The following is an 18,932-nucleotide window of genomic DNA, read 5'->3' as shown; positions in this document are numbered from 1 at the left end:
GGATTTTTATCAAAATGTTGAGAGTAGTTATCTCCAGGGGGTGGGATTATGGGTGACTTTCATTTCCTCCTTTATTCTTTTTACTTTTATTTTTTTATCTTTTATTATGAAAAATTCCAAACATACACAAGAGTAGCAAGAATATACGTATCCTCTGCCCAGCTTCAATTATCATACGTGGCCGACCTTGTTCCATCTATATACCTCTCTACGCCCCCGTCCTTGGATTATTTTAACATAAACCTTGTATATATCATTCATCCATATATATATATATATATATAAAATATAAGGACTTTTTGTATTTAACATACTCAAACTCCCCACTGGATTATTTTAAAGTAAATACTGATACTTTATTTGTCCATAAATACTTTAGCATGTATCTTTAAAACACAACCATAACAACAATTTCACACCTAAAAATTAACAATAATGTCTCAATATCAAAAATCCAGTCAGTGTCCCAATTTCCCCAATTACCTCATAAATGCCTTTTTACAGGTGGTTTGTTTAAATCAGGATCCAAACAAGATTTACATTTGCATTTGACTGATATGTCTCTAGAGTCTTTTTCAATTTATTACACAGTAACCCCCTCCTTTTCCATGCCATTTTATTTATTGAGAAACATACAGGTCATATGTCCCAAGGACTTCCTGATTGCATCCTAGTGGTTTTTTGTTTTTGTTTTTTTTTTGCTGAGGAAGATTCACCCTGAGTTGACACCCGCTGCCAATCTTCCTCTTTTTTTTTTTTTTGTTTGAGGAAGATTAGCCCTGAGCTAACATCTGTGCCAGTCTTCCTCTATTTTGCATGTGGGTTGCTGCCACAGCATGGCTGACAAATGGTGTAGTTCCGCACCCGGGATCCAAACCCGAGAACCTGGGCTGCCAAAGCGGAGCTCCAGACCTTAACCACTACACCTTGGGCTGGCCCCTCCCATGGTGTCTTTTAATAGGCTCCTCTATCCCCTGTATTTCCTTTCAACTGAGATTTAGTTCTAGTATGTAGTCAACTTCAGGTTCTATTATTTTTTGCAGGAACATTTCAAATCAATTTTATTATTTTTATAACCAGACAACACAACAAAGCCAAAAAAAATTTTAAAAGGAACTCAAAGAAATGCCAGCCTTTCTAATTCATCCATTTCAGCAATTCATTAAAACTCAGTGTCCAAAAGTTTTTTCAGAATACAGGCTAGATCAATGCTTTCTTACACAAGAGAGATGCTCTGTGACTATTCATGGACTGATTTATTTTTCCAAACACATTTTTTTTTACATTTTAAATCCATCTCCCCATCTGCCTCAGTGGTGAAGTCTATCACCCTCTGAGCAATGGTAACTCCCTCCACTGGCAGCTTATGTCATCCTATAACTGCAGTTGTCTTCAATTCTCCTTTCCTTTCATTCCTTTTTAAAAGATGTAATGTAAGCACATAATTGAACATTTGGAAATGAGAGAAAACAAAAGAATGAAACATCCATAATTTCACCCCTCCAACACAATCACTTTTACCTATATATTGCCTTACCATCTTCATTAGGGATATGCATTTTGTACGTAATTGCCGTAAGTGAATACGGGTTTTTATATTCCTTTAGTTAACATCAAATACATTAAGAAATATTTGTAGCTTATGTTAAGGATATAAAAAAAATAGCAAAAATATATACACGTGTGTCCACAGCCCAGCTTGAGGAAGAGAGCTTTCCCAATCCCCTAGCTAGCCCCCCGTGGGCTCCTCCCTCGTTCCATCCTCTCCGCCCACCACTATGCTGAATTTCTGTCTATCCTCGCTGGGTCTCATAGATCTTGCCACGTGCATATGGATGTCTAAACATTGTATCATTAGTTTTGCATGCATCCAAGCTTTATGTAACTGGAATCACACTGTCGCTATTCTGCAACTTGCTTTTTCACTTAGTTTTTTTACTTAACTTATATTCCTGAGATTCTTCCATGTTGTCATATGCAGCTATGGTTCATTCATTTTAACAGCAAGCTATATAGCTGTATTCCACAGTGAAACTATGCACAATTCATACTGCAATTTCTGCACATAAAATTATACTGTAAATATCTTGTGACACTGCTACGTATCTTCAAAATAATTATCAACTTTAAGAGAGTATTATGTTGAGAGAAGAACCATTTTATTTTATAGTTACCCAATTGTTGGACATTAATTGTGCGTGCGTGCGTGTGTGTGTTTGCTTTGTAAATAACGCATCAGAGAGCATCTTTGTCTAAACAGCTTATTAAATATTTTGTATTATTTCCTTCATGGGGGGATGTGGGAAAATGGTCCACAGAAGTGGTATTACTGGATCAAAGTATAGGAATGAATAACATGGCTCTTTAATACATTGTAAAATTGCTTCACAATATTGTAATATTGCCAGAATTGGGGATTATCATTAAAAATGTATTTTTTGGCTAATATGTTAAAACAGTGCTTAACTGTTTTTAATCTACATATCCCTCATTACAAAATTGAACATTTTCCATATATTTGTTTAGTGCTGTATTTAGTTATCTACTCAAGGGTCCTACCAAGGGTTTAGTGCTTTTGTTTTTAATTTGTTTGAGCGTTTCACATAATAAAGATATTAATTCTGTCATGTTACTGCAAATCTTTTCCCACTCTATTGTTTCCTTGTTGGTTTTTTAAAAGAAGAAATCTTTGATTTTCCTGTAGTTTGATTGACTATTCTTTTCCTCTTTGAATGTTTTTCTTTGTTTCTAAACAGTATTCAATTCTATAGATTTCCTACGTCTCTACATTTTGCACTTCATTGTTTAATCCATCTGTAATGCATTTTGGTGAAGTCAAAATGATTTTTTCCAAACTGCTAACTAGGCATCAAAATTATTTATTGAATAATTTTCCCTTCCCCATTGATGACTTCTTTATGATTTATTAAATTATTTATGCAAGGGTCTATTTCTGAACTATCCTAGTTCACTTATGTACTTCCTCCTCTTCTGCCAGCACCACAGCGCTTTAATTACAAAGGCTTCAAGATGATTTTAATATCTGCTAGTGCTATATATTGTAATATCCAATAGAGCTAACTCTCTTCCCCTAAAACCACTTCCAGAACTCCCTTGAGGTTCTCATCTACTTATTTTCCCAAATAGACTTAGAATCATCTTCTAAAATTTTAAAAATCCTCATGGGACTTTGAGAGGGGTGGCATTAGACTCATGAACTAAATTTGGAAATGTCCAAATCCTTAATTTTAATCTCACTACCTAGAAATAGTGTTTTTAGTTAAACTCTTTAAGTCTTTTTGGTCTACAACTAAGCAATCTGTAGTTAACAATAATTTTATCCTTTTCTTTATAATATTCATTCTCGAAGCTACTATTTTATAACTTTCTACATTGGATCTTTTGTTTTGAGCTCAATCATATCCAAAGATGGCTTTATTGGGACCTCAATAAGTATAATGCCAGTGGCCTGTATGAACTTAATCTTCCTTATATTAAGGAATGGTCATTTTATATATTCCTTTTTAGTAGTTTGTAAAAACCAGAAGTTAAATAGATTGAATGCCCTTTTGGAATTAATGAGATTATTACATACTTTTACTTAAACAATTTATGTGAATCATATGAAAATATATGTATATGAAGCCATTCCTCCATTTCAGAAATATAATCCACTTGGGTATGGTGAAACATTCACATGCTCTATTGTTGAAATCTGCTCACTAGAATTTTATCTAAAATTTTTACATTCCTAAACAAGACTGGTATAGAGCCTCCCTTTGGGGGCTTGCCAGATTTGTTATCAGGGTCATGTTTGCTTGAAAGAAGAATCTGGAAGTTTTCCATCTTTTTTCTAAATCCTGGAACAGTTTACATAACACAGGAATTATGTATTCCTTGAAAGTTTAAAAGGATTTTCAAAGGCCTTTTTACATTTTAAAATATTCCACCTGGCACAGGCTTTTGCCTGTGTGTGTGTGTGTGTGTGTGTGTGCGCGCGCGCGCGCGCGCACGCGCATGTGTCCATGTGGACATTACCATGTTTTTATACATTTAAAGTGACACTCTAAGATACCAATCTCTAATGGAACACGGAGCAGTTTTATTATAATTTACTGCCTTTCTTTCCCCCATGAAAAAGGGAGTAAATGCCTAAGATGATGAAGTGCTAAGAAAAAAAAACATTTTCCCAGGCTCTGCTTCCAAGAGCCTCCTTTTTAGAGGCCCATAAAGGAGCCCATAGAAGGCGGTCAGGGAATATTGAATGCTGAACCATCCAAATTTCATTGAGGCATAACAAGTTTGGCAACCACAACTTGACCACTGATATATGGAACTAGGAAAGGACAAGATCACCAGTCTACCCCAGATCACCTCTAGTGGTAAAGGTCTTCCAACTTTCTAGTCCACCAAGCCATCTTCTCTAGCTCTAGGACACTGCATCTCTTCCACAGCAATAAAACATATCTCTACGGCTTCCTCTACTTACTGCAGGACTCCTGGACCGATGACCCTGTGAGCACTTCGAGGGGCCCACAAATAAAGATTCAGAATTGTTATGGACTGAATGTTAGTGTCCCCTCAAATTCATATGTTGAATATGAATCATTCATATGTTGAATAGGATCATTCCTGATCCTTTTAGGAGGTGGTGCCTTTGGGATTCAATTAGGTTAAGATGAGTCATGAGGGTGGAGCCCTCACGATGGGATTAGTGTCCTTATAAGAAGAGGAAGAGACACCAGAGCTTCCTCTCTCCAGAGTGCACGAAGAAGAGGGATGTGAGCACACAGCAAGATGGTGGCCGCCTACAAACCAAGAGAAGAGGTCTCAAAATGAAACCTACCTTGCCAGCACCGTGACCTTGGACTTTCCAGCCTCCAGAACCGTGAGAAATAAATTTCTATTGTTTAAGCCACCCAGTTTGTGGTATTTTGTTACGGCAGCCCAAGCTAAGAAAGGTGGGTTGTGATAACCTCCGTCCAAAAGAACAGCAAGCCAGAGCTACGCAGATTGCCCAGCCTGCTGCAGAGAGAGATGCGCCTCAGGAGAAACAAGTGGTAAGGAGTCAACAAATTAAGCTTGGGCGTCTCCTAGAAAATGCAAGGACTGTGCCATATGAGCAAATGTGAGAATATCAACAGGACCCGAACAGCGACACCGTGCCCAAGAACGAGGCCGTGAACAGGGCAATAACGGCAGATGTGAGTGTGCCACAGAATGGTCTGCTTTTTCTTGAGAAAGACACATCTGGGTTCATGTCCTTGTTCACAGAGAATTCATGAAACATTCGAGATCACTGGAACCTTAAGATTAGGTCACCTTTTGTCAGTCAAGGTGATGAGCATTAGGAGAGCCTGGCAGGAAGGCAGGGACCTCAGAACCATTCCATTCAGGATTTCACACAGGTACACAAGCAGTCTTTCCTCCCCCTCAACAAGAACAGAGAAGTTGCTTTCACACCAGTCATGGCCTCACACAGAAGCTTAATCCCTGGCTGGAAGGCAAAACATGTTTGTGGCAAAGCCAAGCAAGCATGTGAAGCGAAGCAGAATGAAGAACATTTTATTACCGTTTTGAATGCCAGAGGTGGTTGGGTGTATGTTAGAGGTTCTTTAACGACTCCAACAGGCATCCGAGAAAGTCCTACTCTTTTGGCAGCTCCAAGAAGCAATTGTTGCTACAAGTACTAACACTTACCAGCAACTCACTGATGCACATGCTGATTTTCTCAAAAGAACCCTTTCCTTTCTGGGGTTTTTCAGACCAAACTAAATTTTCTGTGTGTGTTTGTGTGTGCGCTTTCCCACACGCAGAGGCACACTAAACAACCGAAAGCCAAATCAAACTGAGCTGGTTCACCGTTTTTAGGGTTCAACTGTGGAAACGGAAAAACTGTTGACATACCTTTTAATTTGAACTATTTACGTGTTGCAAGATTTTCTTCCTACTGGTGGAAAATTAACAATTCTAAGTAAATGACATGAGAGCAAACAGTTTCTTCTTTATAAAATGAATTGGATTTATCAAGACTTGTGTTCAAGTGAATTTCTCCCACCTCTTTAAATTAAAGAAATACATGAGTTTAGAGAATTCCCAGACTCCAAGACAGGCTTCAAAAAACTACGATTTTTTTCCTCTACAGTTGCGCATTAAGTAGATAACTCCACATCTCCCCAACACGAGTTATGGACAGATCAGGGCAGCATCCACCCTTGATGAAGTTTTCAAGTTTATGTCAGAAAAGTAAGAACAGTGAGTAAATTATTCCTAAAGCTGAATGTTTTCAACGTAAAGATTTATGTTTTATTCTTAGATTATCTCCTCCCTACTATTTTGGCATCAAAATGGTCCTTTCTTTTATGAAATTGGGGTGACAGATGTTAGATTTTTAAAAACATCCTTCCTTGGCAAAATAAAAAATTGGTGCCCTAAGCCAATCCCCCAAATCTTTCTTTTTTTCGGCAGTTTCTTGGTCCAGGTGATCTATATTTGAGAACCACTTGTCTACACAACCCTCTGAACCACAGAATTCAGGGTCCATCATCTAGTTATCACTAGTTCTCATCAAGTTATCACAATGGTGACCAGCCTCGGGGGCAACAATCTATAGAAAATTTAAGTGTAATTTTACTCAAAACTCAGGGGAAAGGGAGACGAAACATTTTATGGTCTATAAATTTGCGGTCTATAAGTTCCTGGTTGCTCTGAACTTTTTCCTCTATCCACAGGCTTCTCGCGGCACCCTATCTACCTCATCCACAAAGCTACCTCCTCCTGGTTTGGGAACACAGGTGATAGAGCTAGAGGGCGCTGTGCCAACCCGTGCTCTCCCCACCATTAATCTGGACACCCCAATCTAGACACTTCACTCTCCTGGGATTCTGAGAGGTCAGCCTTATGGCACTAAAGGCTCTAGAGAACCATTCACAGCATTTTGTCAGCTGAAATAAACGCCCAAGACTAGCTTCTTGCTACTGCAGCATCACACCCCAATCCAGAAAAGCCAGACTGCGTGGTTGGTTTGGGAAGCCAATGCCCAGGAGGGTCACTTGCCCCTGCAGAGCCTCTGAATTCAGAAGAAAGGCAAGAAAATCAGCTGGGATAGGTCATGCCAGGCCTTCAACCATTTAAAAGATTTTTCAAATAAGAATACATTATCATGTTACCATAAAATTAAAAATCCCTATTTTCCATGAATTATACCATTAACCGTATGCTTCCTAAAATTTCCTTTATTTAGGTTTTCCTCAAAATGAATTCTTACAAAAAGCCAGTTTTATATAAAAAAAAATCCATAAACACTAAATATTTTAATCCTTTTATTTACCTCGTCTCTAACAGAGCTAATGAGCAACAGATAATACATTTGTTGTGAAGAGAGTTAATTTCCTAGAGTAAACATGCACATAAACACATAAATGTGCAATATTTTGAGATATAAGAGCTAATAAAGGTAACATTTATTGTGCCAGCCACTGGGCCACTGGACACTTTACTTGGAATACCTCAATTAATCCTTACAACAAACCTATAAAGTAGGTGCTATTCTTATTCCCATTTTATAGATGAGGTTATAAACGAGGAACCTCATTACTGTAATTTAATCTCCACTAACTGAGAATTTGAGTTCAGTGTTTACTCTGGCTATAAAAAGGTTGAATAAGCATATTAGAAATTAAACGGTACTGTGGAAGGCACATTTAACCTACTAGAAGGTCTTGCGTTTTAAGACACACTGAAAAGCAGATGCTAATTGCAACTGTTGGGGAAGATTCTGTCTGAAACTGCTGTGTGAAAACGTTTTAAAATTCAGACTTACTAGTTAAGGGCAGGTTTCTTTTCACTATTACCCCCAACAATTAGTCCAAATTAGCACGATTTCTATAACTGATATAGTATGGCGGATGTCAGCCGCTGCCCTCCCCAGCACCCATTTCACTCCTCCCCCAACAGTACCCAGGGCTCTGGTACTCCTCCCCTCCCCCCAGCCCCCGTGCTTCAGAGAAAGCTAACACACTCCACCCGCCCAAGCACAGTGGAGGGATAGGCCAATCAGGAAAATCTCCCGTCCCTGCCAATCAACAGGATTCGCCTGGCCATTGGGATTGGCTAAGGAATGAGCACATAACTCAACTCAGACCAATGAAATGCCAGAGTTGGTTTGCTGGGGAGGGACTTCCGGGAAAGACACTTTCTCAATCTTTTAAGAATTACTGGAAGGGATGCTTCTGGCCAGAGGGATGTGCAAAACAATAAACCCAGGAACTTCTGCAGCCCTTCTGCCTCCGTGAGAGAGGCCAGCCTGAGGATGAACTGCCATCGTGGAAGAGCGACAGAGAGACGGAAAGAAACTGGACAGTCGATGACATGTTGAGCTGCTGTTTCACACCCACCCTGCAGTCCATGCCATCCCTGCACTTTGCAGGTACATGAGCCAATGAATGAATCCCATGTGCCATGAGACCCCTTTGAGTTCGGTTTTCTGGTATTCACAACCCCAAAGAATCCAAACTGTTAAAAAGGAAATAAGCACTAATCCACAACTTTTTTATGGCACTTGCTCACATTTTGCTTTACACTGTTTCTTAACTGTTTCAAGTGGTTTTGTGTTGTTTTTCCAGAGAAAATGTAGTGGGCGTTCAAAAAACACTTTTATGAATTAATGAGTGGCCTCAGGCACGTCACTTGACTTCCCTGGGTCGTTTCAACTATAAATAGGATGATGTTTAACTAGAGGGTTTCTGTTGCTCCTTCGAGCTCTCACAGCCAAAGGTTCTATGTAGATGACTTAATAATGCCAAGTTTCACTCACTCAGACAAACAAAAAACCCTCTTTGGGCTCAGATATTCTCTATTTGCTCCTCCATATCCACCCACCACCCTTCACTCACTCTGCGCCCCTAGAGGTTTCGATCTCTACCGACATCATCAATATGGTTCCCTGCCTTCTGGCTTCTGGCTGAGCAGCCCTAATGGGAGGCACCATCAGGAGCTGGGAGAACTGACAGGGAAGTTCAATGAGGATATTCACTCTCTTGGTTCTTTCTCAGCCATGTTGCTCTAAGTTGACTGCATCCTTCTACCACAGATAGCCTTTCCACACAGCTTCTCTTTCCAGTTCTGATTACCAATCCCTCCCTCTTCCTTTCAGACCTGGGCCTGACAGTGCTAGCCCTGGGATGCTTCAACATCCTGTGCTGGTTTCTCTTAGCCCTGCCTCCGCCATTACAAACAGTCCCTTCAGTAAAGTCTCTTGGATTACTCCATTTGAGTGAACCCTCTGTCTCCTACTGGAACCCCAAGACACAATGGCTTAAAAATTAAATCAAAATCAGGCACAACAAAAAAGAAATGGAAGCAATCAACTCTGAGTCTCACATAGGAGGGATGGAAAGTGTGGCACATGCCAAGAAAAAAAAGCAGCACACAATGAAAGAATCAAAGTAGACACCACCACCCTCCTTCCCCATTGTCACTGAGAATTTGTGGGAAATAGCCATCTCTTGCTAGATCAGAGTTTAAACTTCAAAAAATAAAATTATGTTTATACACAAATTTATTGACCCTTCAGACAGCTTCTGTGTGGGATCTGGCAGAGGAATCATAACCATGTGCCCATTTTCTAGAGGGATAAACTGAGCCTGGAAGAAATCACAAGGCAGAGCTGATAAAAACACTAGAAGTGCCTCAGAGCCAGCCCAAAGTTTCCTTGGTCCAGGAATCTGCCTCTGACAGGCTCTGTGGAGTTTCTCAGAGTGGCCTTTTGGACTACAATTCTCCCGAGATGTCTAATTCCCTCCTTACACTTCTAGAGCTACCATCCGTGAACATCCTTTGGATCCTTCACTATTCACAACAACTCTGAGAAGTCAAGACAGATAAGACAGGATGCCCTCAGCCCCATTCCAGACAATGCTGAACTCCAATACATGGAACCTCAATCACTGACCATTTCCCAGGGAAGTTTTCCAGAAATCTACAGGTGTCCAGGCCCAGAACAGCCCTCCTCCCCTTCTTGGGGCATTTTCCACACCACGGGGGTCAAAGATACGATCTTACGACCTGTTCGTCATAAAGCATTCAGACACCAAGAATCTCAGAGAAGCTACCTGTTGCAGGATTAAGAGGCTTAATCCTTCAGGGCCGTGCTGCTTCCGTGTCTTCCTCCTTCAGCATCCTCCAGAGCCAGGGCCTGTAGGAGTGACCCAGACAGCACATTCAGGATATTTGGCTTCAACACGGGAACAGATCATATCAACCAGAGAGAGACTCGAGGGGTGGCCCAGGACGGAGCCCTGAAGAACCCAACAGTTGACCGACCTGCCCGGGAGGACCCTGCAAAGGCTGCTGAGGAAGGAAAGGATTTCAGAGAGAAAGACATCCAACTCCATCCTTCTAGTTACTCAGGCCCCAAACCCAGGAGTCGCTGTGATGCTCCTCTCTCCCTCACACTCTACATCCAATCTACCAGCAGATGATGTCAGCTTTATCTTCAGAATATATCCAAACTCACCACTTCTCACCACCTCCACTGCCACCACTTTGGTCCAAGCAGCAGCTTCTCTCATTAGGTTATTGCAATTATGCAATTATTCAAATACTCATGAATTATGGGTTGAATTGTGTTATGGGCTAAATTGTATCTCCCCCCAAATTTCTATGTTGAAGTTCTAACCCCCAGTACCTCAGAATATGACCTTAGTTGGGAATGGGGTCATTGTTGATATAATTAGCTGTTAAGATGAGGTCAAACTAGAGTAGGGTGGGTCCCTAATCCAATATGACTGGTGTCCTTATATAAAGGGGAAATTTGGACACAGACGCACACAGGGAGAGCACCATGTGAAGACTGGAGTTATGCTGCCACAAGCCAAGAAACTACCAGAAGCTAGAACATGGGTCTGGAATACATCATTCCCTAGCAGCTTCAGAGGGAGCATGGCCCTGCCGACACCGTGATCTCGGACTTCTGGCCTTCAGAACTGTGAGAGAATAAATTCCTGTGGTTTAAGCTGCCCAGTCTGTGGTAGTTTGTTATGGCAGCCCCAGCCAACCAATACCCCATGCTCCCCACAGCAGCCTACGTTGTCATTTAAAAACCACTCTTTTGCTCAAAACACTCCTATAGTGTCTCATCTTCCTCAACGTAAAAGATAAAGTCCTTGAAATGACCTACAAGGCCCATGGCCTGGCCCAGCCTCTTCCCTGACCTCTTCTCCTACTCTGCCCTTCTCCAATTTCCTCCAGCCACAGTGGCTTCCTCAAACATCCCAAGCAGGCTCCTGTCTCAGGGCCTTTGCACTTGCTCTTCTAGAGGGAAGAGCAGAGTTTCTCAGTACCTGCCACACTCTGCCCCAGGCATCCTATTTCCTTCAGGTTTCTGCTTGAATGTCACCTTCTCAGTGAGGCCCTCCAACCCCACCCAGCATGCTTTCTATGCCCTTCCCTGTTGTCTTCTTCCTTGTAGCCCTTATCACCATCTGACATTTGTTTATGTTTTTATCCCTCTTTTCTCCCACTACACTATAAACTTGCTGAGAGCAGGGACATCATATTATGGTATATCCCAGAGCCTGGCATATAGTAGGTGCTCAAGAAATAACTATTGAAAGATTCATTGTGGAATGAAAGAAGCCAAGAGAAAAAAGAGTTGCAAGAAGGAGGAAGTTGTTCATAGTATCAAAAGTAGCAAAGAGTCCAGAAAGATAAGGACTGAAGTGTTCGTTGGTGTGGTAATATGGAGGCCAACGTGACCTTTGACAGGGCAGTGCCTGTGGAAGGCAGGCGTCCTCTGCAGCAAATCCATCACCTCCCACAGGCAGAAGCCAGCCTGAGCGGGCTGTGTCAGCAAAGGAGCAAAACCTGAGGGCAGATTCTTTCCAGACGCGTCTGTGAGGGGAGGAAAAAGACAATGGGAAGCAGAGGGAGATGAGGGTTTCAGGAAAGACTTTACTGCTGAATGACTGAAGAGTGAGGACCCAGGAGCAACAGGAGATGGAGGACCCATGTACAGGAGGAAGGTTCTCTCTGGTCAGGAGGAGGGACTGAGTGAAAGGAAAACATGCAGGGATGAGCTCAGATGCTGATAACCACCCGGAGGGGAGGCAGGAACTTGAGTGGGCCCACTGCTGAGTGACTTGGTCAATGAATAAACGAAGCCAAGTTGTCTCCCGAGCGAAGAAGGGCAGAGAGGGAGAGCGGGCCCGATGGAGGTTGCGACGGTGTGGAACATCCCACCGCAGGGAATCGTGCAAGTGCAGGGTCAGCCCTGAAACCGAGCGCCTCCCTAAATTCTGTGCCCCAGGTGACTCATTCTCCTCACCCAGTGCCGGCCCTGATCAGAGAGAGAGCTGACTGCTGTTCAGCACCACAGAGGGCCCAGTGGAAACCAGAGGCCAGGGTTTCCTAGAGGCACAATCCGCATGGCTGTGGGGTTTCTGGGACAGGCCCTCAGCAGCCTGCATTTAGGAGAGTCTTCCTAAAACTGAATTCAGGGACCTCAAACAGCTCCATCCATTTCTGTCAAGGCTGCGGCATTCTCCCAGGCTCCCAGATCCAACTCTTTGAGCCCTCACCCTCCACTCCCCCAATTCCTCCAGCCAATCACAAATCGTGCCCCTTACAATATGAGGGGACTCCCATTTGTTGAGCTCCTACTGCATGCTGGGTGTGACACAACTTGAACCTCACACAACAGTCCTGTGAAGTGTTTTTAGCTTCTATTTACAGACGATGAAACTGAGGTCCAAGAGATTAAGTGACCTGCTCAATATTGCACAGGTAGCAGGGGGCAGAGCTGGGATTTGAAACCTCCCATCTCTCTATCTTCTTTTCTACATTCATGCCACCATCCCAGTCCAAGCCCTCAACACTTTATTCCTAAAATTCAACGTGATAAATGTCCTCTAACTCACCTCCCAGCATCCCCATTTACAGCGCACACACCCAGATGAACCTTCTTACAGCACTGTTTTTACCAATCCTCGTCCTCTTCAGTTGGCTTCCGTGGCTCCCCAATACAAAAATTTCCAAACCCCACAGCCATCCCTTGGGATCCTTCGTAAACAATGCACATCTCCTTCTTCAGTCTTATTTCCACCCCATCCGGTACACTCCTCCCCTTGCCACGCCCCCTCAGGGCCCCAGTGCCCGGCACATTCTCCCTCTGCAGCCCCACCCCTCTGACTACCCTGCTCCCTCCTGCAGTCCAGTGAGCAGCACCACCCAGCGTGCTGAGCAATCCCGGGCTCTTCGGAGCTCCCTGCATTTAGCTTCTCTTGGCAAGTGTTCCATTTGCCCGAGTAGACTGCAAACCCCTTCAGGGTAATTAATATGTGTGTTAAAAATGCTTGGAATTGCCCATTGCTCAACACAGGGTCTTGAATGGTAAATGTTACTTGATCTACAGAACAATTCTGATGAAGCTCAGAGGATATACTTCAAGAAGTTTTTCAGAAAATACAAGAGAACTGGGATGGGTAAGGGCAGGGACACAGGGCCTTCTTAATGTTGCTGGAAGCCTACAGTACCTCTTCTTCCTTCGCAGGAGCACCCAGAGTCTGGCACCCTGTAACAGCTCTCCTAAAAAGAAGGAGGGTGGCTGGATTTAGCTCTTCCCTCCTCTTCCCGCTCCTACATATTCAAGGTCTTGGTGTCCTTCCTTAGCTACCCCTTCACCTTACACAGATGTCCTATCTTCTTCCCTCTTCTGGGGAAGAGCTTGAAATGTGAGAAATCCAGCTGAGTGGAGCTCATGGTAAGCAGCAGAATGGTCAGTGCTGGGCGCCCAGAAGTAGGAAAAAGGATACTCCATTTCTGGGAAACTGGGAGTTGGTCCTAACCCATTCCAATCATCAGCCACAACCACACAACAATTCTGGGGTTCCCAGGGCCACAGAGGGAGGATGGTTGGGAAAGGTGCAAGTCAGGAAAGCACTCAAGGGCATCAAATCACACTCCACACAGATAGAGTGGGCAGCACCTGAATAACAAGGGTCTGGGAGAAAACTCTGGAGGTCAAGGTGATGCTGTCTGCCAGGATGCCCAGTAAGAAATCAAGATCTCCCCAAACCAGTGGAACCAAAGGTGCAGTGTGGTCCTCATGACACAGTTGAAATAACAGGATCTCTGGAGTGAGCCCTAGGATCAAATCCTGACCTGTCACCCAGTGGCTGTCCAACCTTGGGCTGGTCACTTAACCTCTCTGAGCCTAGTTCTGCATGAGCTACTGTGAGGCTTAAATAAAACAAGAAATGGATAAAAACATCTAGCACAGAGCTTGGCATTACATAAGGGGTCCAACAAGTGTTGTTCCCTTCCCTCCTTCCAGCCTTCAGATCTCCCAGTCTCAACCTCACTAACAGAAACAAGAACAGAAGCTACAGAGCATTTCCCAGCGAGAAGGTTTGCCAAGGAGGATGGCAAAAGTCAGCAAAAGGGAGGAGAACAAAAGGGCCACCCCATGGCTGATAAGAGAGAAGCACTGGACCTCTGTGAACGCCCGGGTTTCAAAACACACATCGCTTCCAGCCTCGAACCATACCCAAACAGGAAGTTTGTGACAAACTTAGAAAACACGCATGCACAACTGCAGGGGGTTACACATCACTCAGAAAAGATGAAAACCAGCACTCCTGGCAGGGTCAGCGTGGAATAAAAGGAGTGTGCCTGGCCACAGAACTCCTTCCAGGCATCAGGGAGCACCCTGCCCTGTGCTCCTCCTCACCCCAAGCACTTGGGCCAAATCCCGTGGAGCTGCTCTGGTTTTCCAAAGCCAGGGTCTGTCAGCTCCTCCCCACGCTCTGTCCCTCCCCTGTGTCCCCAGGCATGAAGGACAGCGAGCCCTCTGAACAGCTATCAGACTTCGGTCTGTGGGATCCTTTTTCAGCCGGGAGAACGTAGCCCAGACAGAGGAAGTGATGTACAGAGGTCCCAGAGAGCTCCCAGGCCTCCACCTCTACCTGGCTGCCCGGCCAGTGTATGTCTCATCAGACCCCCTAGCACTCCACAACGGGATCCTCAGGCTGCCATTTTTCCTCCTCTGAAATCCTGCCTGGCACTAACATTTTCATTTGTACTGTGCACACGAGTATGGGGCGCTGTAACTTCAGTTCAGTTACTTGTAAGTGCAGACAAATATGGACACGCCTCACCCCCATGGTTTGTGTCCCAGCTCCCCAGCTGGAGGGAAAACTAGGAGGCCTCCCTTCCCTTTGCTGACAATCTCCCAGCACCTGTGGACTGAGCCTTGATACCAGGCAACGTGTTTGGTGGATGTGCTCCGGTAAATACTTGATAAATTAATAAACAACATCAATACCACTTCTACCCCTCTACCCCCCACCAGGTTGTGTCCCACTTGTCTTGATTCACCCTCAACAAAGACAGGGCCCTGGCTCCAGCCCTCCTGGGTGAAACTCAATTGTAAACTCGGTCCCCTGAGCGCCAGCCTCCCTGCCCGCCCCCTCCTCGGCACCTCCAGCAGTGGTTTCCCCACCTCCCCAAGTTAGATTCCTTTTTAAAAAAATGACTCATTTAGGAAGAGACAAAACGAAAAACCTCAATGGTAAAGATAAAACAGCAGTGAGGCTCTTTAAACACCTCCTACTCCGAGTAGAATTTAGATCTGATACAGCGTTCCCCAAGCTGGACCTCCTCAAGTATACACCATTTTTCTAGCAAAAACATTTCCAGTAATGTCGTCTCTCTGAATTCTTCAGGGTCTTCATTACAAATGGAGGTGGCCTCAGGCCTCCACTCAGCGGCTTTTTCAAAACGAGGGAATGAGAAATTAAAGTCCATGCTTTCAACTCTTGAGTCAAAAATTAATTATTATTCGATGTTTTACTATGTTTATGATTCTGACTTACTGGACTCAGGACGTTGGCATTATTACATTGGCCTAATGAGAATTACAGGGAGTTTTTCACAAAAAGTAAGACTTCTTTGCATGTAAGAAGTTTACAACATTCTTGCACAGTATTTTAAAGAACAAAATTGTATAATACAATACATAGAATCATAACATTTTGGGCTAAAAGGAGCAATTAGGATGATTCTAATCCAGGGGTTCTCAATGTTGGTTGCATTAAAACAAAAATTCCCAGGCCCCACCTCCAGAGATCTGGACACATCTGAACCTGAGCGGGGCTTTGGCATTGGGTATTTTTTTTTTAAGTTTCCCAGCAATTTTAACGTGCGTCCAGAGTTAGGAACCACTGATCTACCGCAGATAAGAAAACGGAGATCTAAAGAAATTAAGACACAGTCCAAGATTGCACAGCCAGAGACAAAACCAGAACCAAATCGACACTTACGATTCCCCGTCCAGTTCTGCAGTCTCACTCAGATTTTTATTCACAGATTTGTTAAAAACCTTTTTTTTTTTTTTTTAATTTGGAGGACTAACCTAGAGTTGCCGACTTTTTGTTTCGTCATGCAAGGGTATGTTTTATAAATATCTACCAATTACTATCCCCGCTTCCTGACAGGTCTCTTGCTCATTTGCATACCTGCCCCCCTCTCCATCCCAATCCCCACCCAGGAAGTAAGACTTGAAAATATCTGGCCCCTGCCCACAGTCTCTCTCACCTCTACTCACCCTGCTCCTCACCAACATCCAAGTGACAAATCCTAAGACAAGCCAGGCCTCGAAGATTCTCCATCTCCTCCTTTCCCCAACTCCACAAATATCTATTTCTGAAAGTCCCTTCACTAACCACAAACTGCTTCCCAGTCCCTCCAAACCCACCCTTCACCTTCCTCCTGACCGACACGTGACAGCTAATATTTGTACAAGTTACAACAACCAATATTTACAGTTTCTCATTCCATACACATTATCCCTTCTATATTCCTCCCTAATCAAGGATATACTGGAAACTTTTAAAGAGGGCTACCTCTGAGGAGTAGAATTAGGGGACAGGGGTAGGAGGTAGGGGGGTGGAGGGCAAGGGGAGTTCTCTTTGTATCCTTCAGTTTGAATTTTGGGCAAGCACGTATTTTTTTAAATAGGACAAAAATCACACACACAAAAAATAGGTTACAAAATACATCTACAGTTTGCTTCCACTTTGTAAATACAGAAAATTGTCCGGGAAGTCTCCATACTCAAGTTCTAAATGTAAATGATATCTGGGTGGCGGGATTATGGGTGACATTAATTTCACTTCCCTTTCCTCTTTACCTATCTTTATTATGTTTTATTTATGTAATACAGGAATAATGAAAGTTTAAAACCTGAACCAAAGTTATTATCTGATCTCTGAAATCTGTACAGTATTGAGAAACAAAGACGCCACAGCAGGTCCCAGTCTGGCATGTAGAAACATCTCCTTTTCCTAAAATGAAAGATTTCTCCCCAGTCAGGCCTGGCTTCTGCACCCTGCCTAGGGCCAAGTCTACCACTGCAACTGACCCTGAGCCACGCCCAGGCACTGCCAGTTCCCAAGAATAGATGCAGAAGAGATGCCCTAGCAGAGCTGTCAAGTCTCTTCCAGAACCCGTCTGGCCTCAGCTTCATCTCCCCCTGCTCCCTGAGTTTCAGCAACACTGATCAGTTGTTCTCTCCTGAGTGTCTCCTCTGGTCCCTGCCTCTAAGTTTCCACCCAGGCCGTGTCACCCACCCCTAGTTGTTTCCTTCCTGAGTCTCTGCCAAGGCAAGCAGCCACACCTACTCCAAGTAACACTCAAACTCACAACTTGTAGATCAGGAGCTCAGAAAATCTTTAGATGGAGTGTAAACTGTGGAATTCTCCACAGTCCCCACTGCTCCCTAATGTCTAACAAGGCAATGAAGAAGGGTGACAGATTCTTCCAGGCAGCAAGAACCACGAACTCAAAGGCCTGGAGGTCAGAGAGTGTGTGATATGTTCAGGAAAGGAAAAGGCATTTGGGATGTCTGGAGCATCACCTAGCATGTCCAAGGCCCAGCAGAGAGAAAAACCCAAAGAAACATAACAGCAAAATTTACAAGGGCCTGCAAAGATAGGCCCAAGTGAAGGGTTCTCAACCTTTCATCTGCTACTCATCCTTCCAACTGCTTCCCCACAGTTCACTCCACCCTTCCAGTGTCTAGTTGGGTCCAGGCCAACAGGAGTGGGTGGAAAAATAGGAATAGAGAAAAAAGAAATGAAATTAAGCTACACCACACTGAGGAAGGCTGAGGTCCTCCCAGTGCAACATCAAGTCTCCCTAAGCGGACTTGGGTGATGCTTGGGGCGGCAGCGGGGGTGGGGGGGGACGGTGCTTAACCCTCTCCTTGATGTCACTCAAAGGTGAAGGATGTTTGCGAATTATTCAAACTTTCGGAACCCTCAAGACACATTTTTAAAGAACTCTGAAACTTCAAACCTACCGAAACACAGACTAGCCATGCTCCACCCAGATGCCTCCGTGGCCTGTGGGTGACCAACCCTCGTGGGGGCCATTGGACCAACATCATCTTCTATCCTGTAAGAAGGAAGGCTTCAACAATTTTGGCTCCGCAAATGTCCACCTTCATTGGGCTTGACTGCTTGCCTGACAGCACGTCCATCTGTCCAGGGGGAAGTACTGCTCTGTAACAGGGTTGTGCTGTTGTAGGTAGGGGTATGTGCCTGTCTTCTCTCCCCTAAACACTCAACTAGACTGTAAGCTCCCACTGGGCTCAGCCCTAGCTGCTTCTCTTTCCTTTTCAAAATTCCTCCCTGTTGGCTTTCAGCGGGCATTTGCTAACCAAGTAGAAAACCAATCCTCAAATCCGTTAGCTCCTGTCATGTGGCCCCTCTCCCAGGACTGTAGCCCTCGCTGGGCTCCATGACAGATCCCTCTGAAGAAGTTCCTTCAGGCTTTGGAGTGATAAAGGCTTCTCCTCTGCGTTGTGGGTCTGTAGGCACCGGACCACAGCTGTTGGTTCCCTTAACCCTATAGCTCTATAAATAATTACTGTA

General features: G+C 43.9%; 1 protein-coding gene across 17 annotated transcripts in view; it reads right to left on the bottom strand.

The window, feature by feature from the left end:
- The window catches only part of TRERF1 (transcriptional regulating factor 1), a 195,520-nt gene that overhangs the window by 107,254 nt on the left and 69,334 nt on the right, over nt 1-18,932 (bottom strand). For 14 of the 17 annotated variants that reach the window (XM_058554373.1, XM_058554379.1, XM_058554374.1 and 11 more), the window contains one exon: nt 10,113-10,195. The exons of 2 other annotated variants lie outside the window; for them this stretch is intronic. The gene's annotated coding sequence lies outside the window, so the exon portion shown is untranslated. Of the gene's footprint in view, nt 1-10,112; nt 10,196-11,757; nt 11,818-18,932 lie in introns of those variants that run through there. One more of the 17 variants, XM_058554378.1, reaches the window with a different exon arrangement.

This window comes from Diceros bicornis, chromosome 14, assembly GCF_020826845.1.
Source record: "Diceros bicornis minor isolate mBicDic1 chromosome 14, mDicBic1.mat.cur, whole genome shotgun sequence".
NCBI lineage: Eukaryota > Metazoa > Chordata > Mammalia > Perissodactyla > Rhinocerotidae > Diceros > Diceros bicornis.
Note: the sequence above shows the minus strand (reverse complement) of the source record. Positions and strands in the feature narration are given on the sequence as shown.